Source organism: Halichoerus grypus, chromosome 6 (assembly GCF_964656455.1).
Source record: "Halichoerus grypus chromosome 6, mHalGry1.hap1.1, whole genome shotgun sequence".
Taxonomy (NCBI): domain Eukaryota; kingdom Metazoa; phylum Chordata; class Mammalia; order Carnivora; family Phocidae; genus Halichoerus; species Halichoerus grypus.
Genome location: NC_135717.1, coordinates 80790187 through 80799417, shown reverse-complemented (window position 1 = coordinate 80799417; position 9231 = coordinate 80790187). Strand labels below are relative to the sequence as shown.

Here is a 9231-nt window from a genome sequence, read left to right as displayed (position 1 = left end):
GCCAACCCCCTCCCACACAGCTCAACTCCATCTTCTCTGGCTTCCAGACCATGTTCCTCCAATTGAGAACTCCCTGTTCTCTGTTCTGTACAGTTCAGAAATGATTTTCTTCTGTCTGGTTTTCTAACTGCTTTGTGTATACAATTCTTGTCTCCATTCCAAAAGACTGTGTCTACCATTCTCCACTTTCATGGTATCTCATCCAGTATGAAGAGGAGAGAGAAATGTGTGGAAGGCCAGTCCTGGTATAGAAGTGGGAATAGTAAGGGGCATTGGACATCACCAATCACCCCTGGAAGGTTCCTCTCTAAAAACAACCTGGAGAGAACTTGTCCAGCTTGCCATAGCACAGTAAAAATCTATGCAGTATGTGATGATCCCTTCCCCTCATGTTTCTCAAGAGTCCAGACATCTGTAATTCAACATTTTCCTATAAATAATTGGTCTCCCTACAAAATTGTGAGCTCCCAGAGGGCAGAGACTATATGAAAAAAACTTCAGAAATATTACAGAATGAACAAGAGCTTATATTCTGTATCTACCACTTCCAAGGGCATCTGAAAATTTCTACCATGTTGTAGTTGATGTTCTTGGTCCTAAGGACAGAAACTGTATCATCAGGAGAAGGAAAATTTTGGCATAAGGAAAGAGATCTAAGAAGCTCTGTTTACACAGGTCCTGAATATAGGACCAGGGCCTTGTAAGGATCCAGGGAGAGTTCTGGTCATTTTGGCCAAATGAAACTCCCCCAGACTGATCTAAACCCGTTCCTTTCCTCCTAGACAAGAGGAAGGAAAAGTCCCATTTGTAACCACGGAGAAATAAAAGTCTTCCTCAATGATTATATACAATTTACAGCAGAGTGTTTCATTTGGTGTCCAGGAGCCTGTAATAGCTGGAATTGCCCTTGTTCCTCTTCCTCTTTGAAGGGCCAGAGCTGAGAAGTGCTCTGTGATTATGGGTCAGGGTATGGCATCTCTATGCCAAACTTGCTCAGCCTGGTTTGGTGTTGTGTGCTTGTGCACATGCGTGCCTCTGTGTGTGTGTGTGTGTGTGTGTGTGTGTGTGTGTGTGCTTCCAGAACAAAAATTTCCCACCTCCCTGCATGGTTTTTCAATTCATAAATAATGAGTTAAAATATCTTTGCCATTTCACCCATCCTTACTGGAAGGGAGGGAGGGAGAGAGGAGGGGAGGAAATTAGAATCATTCCCCCACCCCGCAACTTCACGGTGTATTGAGAACTCCAGGATCAACAAAGCAGAAAAACTGAAGTGAGTTGGGCTGAAATGTACTGAAGTTTATAGTACAGGTGATGAGAACCTAAGAGTAACAGACTTCCTAGATTGTGAAGGTGAATGCTGCCTCATGAAGATAATTTGTGACTGGTACTCTCCCAAAGTTTTGCAACACAGAAGCCCTGGGGAGAGTGGTATGCAATAAAATATTAGAAACCTTAAGTCTGGGTTGTAAACTTTTTTCTATAAAGGGCCAAATAGTAAATATTTTAGGCTTTGTAAACTATATGGTTAATATTACAACATCTCAGCTCTGTAGTGAAAAAGCAGACATAGACAATATCTAAACAAATTGGCACGGGTATGTTCCAATAAAACTTTATTTACAGCGCACTTGGGTGGCTCAACTGGTTGAGGGACCAACTCCTGGTTTTGGCTCAGATCATGATCTTGTGGTCATGATCTCATGGTTGTGAGATTGAGCCCCAGTCGGGCACTGTGCTCAGTGCAGAGTCTGCTTCAGATTTTCTCTCCCTCTCCTGTTCACACTTTCTCATTCTCAAAAAATAGATAAATAAAATCTTAAAAAAAAAAAAAAACAAAAAAAACCTTTATTTACAAAAATAGCAGATGGTTAGAATTAGCCAGTGGGAGGTAGTTTGCTAACTCTTGCACCGAGTGATTTAACAGTATGAGGACCTGGTTTTGAAAAATGTTGTTACTTTTAAAGACTAAAAGGATGAAGTAAAGGAAAAAAAGGAAGAGGTGAAGAATGGATAATAATTGTTTTTAGAATAAAAACAACTTGGAGCATCTGGACTTACAGGATGGGTACAAAGGGAAGAACAATCTCAGTTTGAGTCATTTGTGGTGAAATTTTGGACATCTTTAAGTGGGGTTTTGAGTACTTGCAAGGAAAGCAGTTGTGACCAAGTACTGAGGAGTAGAATCTGGGTTCTAATATGAGAGAACTATCTCCCTGTTTTACTTATCTATTTCTGTGTAGCAAATTAACTCCAAACCTAGTGACTTCAAACAAAAAGAAATATTTGTCATCTCTCATAGTTTCTGTTGGTCAGGAAGTCAAGAATGGTTTGGCCAGCTGTTTTGGCTCATGGTTTTTCATAAAGTAAAGACAGGTCAGCCATAACTGCCATTATCTGAAGGCTTGACCATAACTGAAGGACCTGCTTTACTCACATGCCTGACAAGTTGGTGTTGGCTATTGGTGAGGGGCCTCAGTTCTCCACATGGGCCTCTCCACAGAGATGCCTGAGTGTTTTCACAACATGGCACCTGGCTTCCTGCAGAGTAAGTAAACCAAGAGGCCAAGACAGAAGCTGCAATATTTGTATGACCCAGTATCAAAAGTCATAAACCATCACATCTACCATACTTCACTGGTCACAGTGACCAGCCCTGTTTCAGTGTTGGGGAAAGCTAGTGCAGCCTGCAAATACCAGAAGGCAGGGATCAATGGGGTCCAACCTAGAGGCTGACCACCTGCCACCTAATAACAGAGAGAGGTAAAAGATAGGTCTATGGTCTCAGTCTAGGATCTGCATATTAGGATGGCCTAGGAATTTGTGAGTTAGAATGCATCTGGCTAGAGAAAGAGAACAAGGCAAAACACCCCACTTCAAGTTGCTTAAACAGTAAGATTGATTTCACTTATGAAAGAGTCTAGAGTTGGGAGTTTTCAGGGTTAGTCAATTCTGTAGCTCAACAATATCAGGTTCTTGTTCAACCTTTCTGTGGTTTTCTTGGCTTTTCCTTCATGGTCACAAGATGGTTGCCACAGCCCACATTACATGTTTACACAGTTGCATGGGAAAGCAGAAAGTAAGGAATATCTATCAGGTAGCAGTGAGCCCTGCTTGCCACAGAAACTGGTGTGACACTCTGAATTGAGTAATATGAATAGTGTACTTGTAACTTTCCTAGAACCACAGGATCTTAGAGATGACTAAGTCCAGTTCCCATGGAATACTTGCATCCCTTCTATTGGATCCAGGGAACATTGCCATATACCAAAATTTCCTCTCACTGTATTAAAATAGATTGGCTGCCATAAATATATGACAGAGACTTCTGGTCAAAGTGCATTAGTGTAAGAAATGTCAAAGTTGAGGCCAAGCTATTTAGGGGACAATCCCTGAGCCCCTCACTGGTAGCAGGAACTTTGGAAGCACTAGTGAAGTCCTTTATTAGGGACTGAAAGGCTCTGACCACCACGTGGTTGGGTATCTTTCTTGCTCTTAAAATGAGTTTCAGAAGAGGCACATTCCCCTAAATGACTTTTGCTTATAACGGTAAAACCCAAAATTGAATAACTAAGACCCAGGGATAAAAGTTACCAGGAAATAGACTCCAATTCAATTCTAGCAAAAAACGTTTTCAACAGAATAGTCCAACAATGGATTTGCTAATGGGGATTCCTCAATAAGAGGAAAATTTGCATTACATGATCACCAATTTTCCTTCTAACTCCAAAATCAATTTTTCTATATTTACTGCTAGGAATTTCTTCCTGATATCAAGACTAAACCTCTTTTGCTGAGCTCTCAATGTACTTCATGAAGTCATAGACTATCAGAGTTGGTGTGATTTAAGAGACTGTGTATCATTTTATTTCTTAAATATCTTGAGTCAGAGCTCCTATTCATTTATAATCAATATTTTATGACATTCCTTTTATGACTATAAATTTTCAAGTTATATTTGAATAAACTTTCTTAAAATGTAATTTACTGAGAATAAAATACCATCATCTTAAGTATAAGATCTAATAAGTTTTGAAAAATGTGCAACCCCTACCACCATTGTCAAGATACAGAACATTTCCATTACCCAAAATGCTCCCCCACACCCCTTTGCAGTCAATTTCCACCCCTCCTGGCTCAGGGCACCACTAAGCTACTTTCTGTCATTATAGATTTTTTTTTTTTTTTTGGTCTATTGGAGCATTTCATTTAAAATATAGAATCATAAAGCATGAACTCTGTTGTGTAAATTAGCTTGGGCCCAGCAAATTGTTTTTGACATTCACCCATGTTACTGCATAGAACAGTTCCTACCTTTTTATTGTTCAATAGTTTTCCTTCATACAGATATACCAGTTCATTAATCATTCTCGTATTGATGTACATTTGAGTGGTTACCAGTTGAGGTAATTATGCATAAATCTGTGATGAATTTCCACATACAAGTTTATAGTTTTCACGGACAAGTTGATAGGTTTTTATACAGAATATGTTTTCATTTCTCATGGGTAAAGATGTCTGAGAGAAATTGCTGAGTTGAAAAGTAAATGTATCTTTAACTTTGTAAGAACCCTCAATTGGTGGTATAATTTACATTCCCACCAGCAAGGTTTGAGAGTCCTAAGTTGTCCCACATCCTCACCACCACTTGGCATTATGATACTTTTCAATTTTACCATTCTAGTGGATGTGAAGTGGTATCTCACTTTGGTTTAATTTATCCTTCCCTGATGAATAATGATATAAAACATCTTTTCATGTGCTAACCGACTATTTTTCTATTTCTTTTATGAAGAGTCTGTTCAAATCTTTTGCTCATTTAAGTTGTTTGTCTTATTATTAATCCATGAGAATTCTTTATATATTCTGAATACTAGTCCTTTCTCAGATATATGTATTGCAAATATTTTCTCCCATGGAGTGGCTTAGCTTTTCATTTTCTTTTTTTTTTCCTTTTTTTTTTAAAAGATTTTATTTATTTATTTGACAGAGAGAGAGATAGCGAGAGAGGAAACACAAGCAGGGGGAGTGGGAGAGGGAGAAGCAGGTTTCTTGCTGAGCAGGGAGCCCAATGCGGGGCTCGATCCCAGGACCCTGGGATCATGACCTGAGCCGAAGGCAGACGCTTAACGACTGAGCCACCCAGGCGCCCCTTAGCTTTTCATTTTCTTAACACTGTTTTGAAGAGTAGAAGTTTTTAATTTAAATGAAGTATAGTTTAAAAGTATTTTCTTTTATTGATATTGCTTTTGGTGTTATGATTAAGAAAAACAAAGTCACAAATGTTTTTTCATATGTTTTCTTCTAAAAGTTTTATAGTGTTGAATTTTACATTTAGGTCTATTTTGAGGTAGTTTTTATATATGGTATGAGGTGTGGATCAAAGTAGTTGCAATAACAAATTACTATATACTTAGTAGCTTAAAACAACACAAACTTACTATCTTACAGTTCTGTAGGTTCAAAGCCCAACAAGGGTCTCACTGGGCTAAAATCAAGATGTCAGCAGAGCTGCATTCCTTTCTGGAGGATCTACAGAAGAATCTATTTCCTTGCCTCTCTAGCTTCAAAAGGCCACCCACATTCCTTAGTTTGTGATCTACTCTCTCCATCTTTAAAGTCAGCAACATTGCATTGCACTGTGTCTTCCTTTCATGGTCACATCACCCTCTGACTCTGTTCTGCCTCTCTTTCCATGTTTAAGGACACTTGTCATTACATTGGACCAACCTGAATAACCTAGGATAATCTCCCCCAACTCCTCAAGTCTTTCACTCAGTCCCTTTTGCCATGGAAGATAACATATTCCCAGGTTCTAGGGATTAGAGCATGGACATCTTTGGGGTGAGGGTTATTATTCTGCCTACCACACTTATGAATTGTTTTAGTACCATTTGTTGAATTACCTTAGCATCTTTGCTGAAGTCAGTTTTTACACATGTGTAAATCTATTTCTGGACTCTATTCAGTTCCACTGATCTCTATATCTGTCTTAAGCCATACCATAACTTCTTGATTTCTGCAGCTTAATAGAAATCTTGAAATCACATAATGTAAGTTTTCCAACTTTATTCTCTTTCCAAAAAAATATTTGGCCATTCTATGACTTTTATATTTCCTCTAAATTTTGGAGGCAAATCATCAATTTCTACAAGAAGCCTTCCTGGTTTTTGTTTTTTGAACAGTTTTATTGAGGTATAATTTGCACACCATAAAAATTTATTCATTGTAATATAAAACTCCAAGAGTTTCAGTAATTTACAGAGTTATACAACAATCACCACAACGCAATTTTAGAACATTTCCATCATCCCAAAAGGATCTCTTGTCCATTTGCTAACTCTCTTTTTCCACCCCTAGCCTCAGAAAATGACTAGTCTACTTCTGTCTCTGTGGATTTGCCTTTTAGGGACATTTCTGGTAAATAGAATCATACAATATGGAATCTTTTTTCATCTGGCTTCTTTCATGTAGCATAATGTTTTTCAGGTTCTTCTATCTTATACCATGTATCAGTACTCTGTAACAATTTATTGCCAAAAAGTATTCCATCTTAAGAATATATGCATTTGGGGCGCCTGGGTGGCTCAGTTGGTTAAGCGACTGCCTTCGGCTCAGGTCATGATCCTGGAGTCCCAGGATCAAGTCCCGCATCGGGCTCCCTGCTCGGCGGGGAGTCTGCTTCTCCCTCTGACCCTCCCCCCTCTCATGCTCTCTCTCTCTCATTCTCTCTCTCAAATAAATTTTTAAAAAAATCTTTAAAAAAAAAAAGAATATATGCATTTGTTTATGCATTCACCAGTTTGATGGACATTTGCTTGTTTCCATTTTGGGGTAACTATGAATGATACTGTTATGAACATTCATGTATAAATCTTTGTATAGACCTATATTTTCATTTCTCTTTAACTTTTTGAGCATTTTTGCTCAAAACTATTTTTGGGGGCTGCATCATTTTACATTCCCACCAGTAGTGTATGAGGGATCCAGTTTTTCCATAATCTTACAAGCCCTTGTTTTTGTCTCTTTATTATTACAGAGTCATCCTGGTGGGTGTGAAATGATGTTTCTTTGTAGTTTTAATTTGCATTTCCCTAATACTAATGATTTTGAGCATCTTTTCATTTGTTTATTGGCTATTCATATATCTTCTTTGGTAATATGTCTATTAAAGCATTTTGTCCATTTTTTAGTTGGGTTATCTGCCTTCTTATAATTGAGTTGTAAGAGGTCTTTATGTATTCTGGATATAAGTTCTTTATCAGATATATGATTTGCAAATATTTTTCCCAGTCTGTGGCTTCTTTTACTTTCTGTAAAATAAAGCACAAACACTTTTAATTTTGATGAAGTCCAATTTATCCATTTTTAAATTTTTTATTTTATTTACTTTTTTTTGAAATGAATCATTTAATTAGGTTCTTTGTAAGAAATTTAGAACACCAATTTGTGAGGATAAACTCCATTTGTGAGAGAAAGCAGAGCGGAGGTAGCCCTGAAGTTAAGAAAGAGCTTTGATTTTTGGCAGAATTTATAAGTCCACAGCTTTCTGATCAACCTTGAGCTGCTCTGTAGTCCCATATTTCTCTTTCTCCATGTGGAAGATCTCACCTTTACACAGTTTCTTCTTCCTGAAGTAAGCATCAGTAAGATGTTTTGGGATTTTCACACAGTTGATAACTGTTTTGGGGGAGGTGGCAATGACAAATTTCTGGTGTGTTCGACGCAGAGAAACTCAACTGAGGGCCAGAGGTCCAGTCACAAGCAGCAAGTGACTGCTCAGTTGCTTCAGGAAAACCACCATCTTGCCTCTGTGGTGCCCAGTGAGGATGATCAAAATGGTGCCAGGAGTGATGCTAGCTCGCAGTTTTCTCACAAGCTGACTGAAAGGATTTTTGCTTTTTGTTTTTTTAAGATTTTATTTATTTATTTGAGAGAGAGCACAGAGGGAGAGGGAGAAGCAGGACTCAAACCCATGACCCTGGGATCACAACCAGAGCCGAAGGCAGATGCTTAACCGACTGAGCCACCCAGGCACCCTGACTGAAAGGGTTTTTTGCCATGGCTCAACAGCTTTTGAGGCACATCTTCAGCAGGATAATACCTGGGCATTTTGATAAGTTTAACCACTCGGGTACCACCATTCTTGTCACCACCAACTGGTTTTGTGACAGTAGCAATAACCTTCTCCCTCTTTTTCTTATCAACCATGGATTGAGCTGCTGAATACTTCCTCTTGTACATGGCCTTTCTGGAATACATAGCCAACCAGGAATATCTGCCAATTCCTCTGACTAGGACAGGGCTTTGGCTGTGGTGGGGCTTTCGCTTCTTTGGCGTTTTAGCCTGGAGTTTACTGTTCTTAACCTTGCCACCAGCATCAGGCTCCTTTTTTGTTGTTGTTGTTAAGATTTATTTATTTATTTGAGAGAGCAGGGAGGGGCATAGGGAGAGAGAGCATGAGAATCCTTAAGCAGACACCCCGCTGAGTGCAGAGCCCTCTTCAGGGCTCCATCCCACAACCCTGAGCCAAAATCAAGAGTCAGTCATTTAACCAACTGAGCCACCCAGGTGCCCCCAGCATCACACTTTTTGACTTCCAGTTTCTTCTCTTTAGTATCCAGCTTCTGATTTTTCACCTGCCATCTTTCAAGATGGGAAAGAGCCAATTTATCAATTTTTTAAGTTAATTTTTGTGTATGGTGTGGAGGTAAAGACTTAAATCCATGTTCTTATGTATGGACATCCAGTTCTCTTCAAAACCATTTGTTGAAAAGCTAGCTCTTTGCCCCATTGAATACCTTGGCAATTTTGTCTAAATCAACTTACTATAAATGTGCAAGGTTATTTCTGGACTCTCAATCTGTTCTATTGATCTGTATTTCTATCCTTATGCAAAAGATTTATAAAAAACTTACTAGAAAGTTAATTTTAATAATCAAAATGGTAAGTTTTAAAATCAAGAAACCCTCCATTTTTTTCTTTCTCAAAAAATGGCTATTTGGGGTTTTTTTCATTTTCATATAAATTTTACAATTTTATTGCCCAATTCTATTTTCAAAAAGCTGAAATTTTTATAGATATTGCATTGAATCTATCTATAAATTTGGGAAGAATTACCAATTTAATAATATTGAGTCTTGCAACCCATGAACATGGACTGCCTATTCATTTATTTAGATCTTCTTCAATTTCTTTAAACAATCTTTTCTTTTTTTTTATTTAAATTCA

The 9231-nt window shown here is 38.2% G+C and overlaps 1 pseudogene; it reads right to left on the bottom strand.

Annotated features, from left to right (window-relative positions):
* Positions 1–7434: 7434 nt before the first annotated feature.
* On the bottom strand, positions 7435–8566 carry LOC118529281 (large ribosomal subunit protein eL6-like; annotated as a pseudogene).
* Positions 8567–9231: the final 665 nt, after the last annotated feature.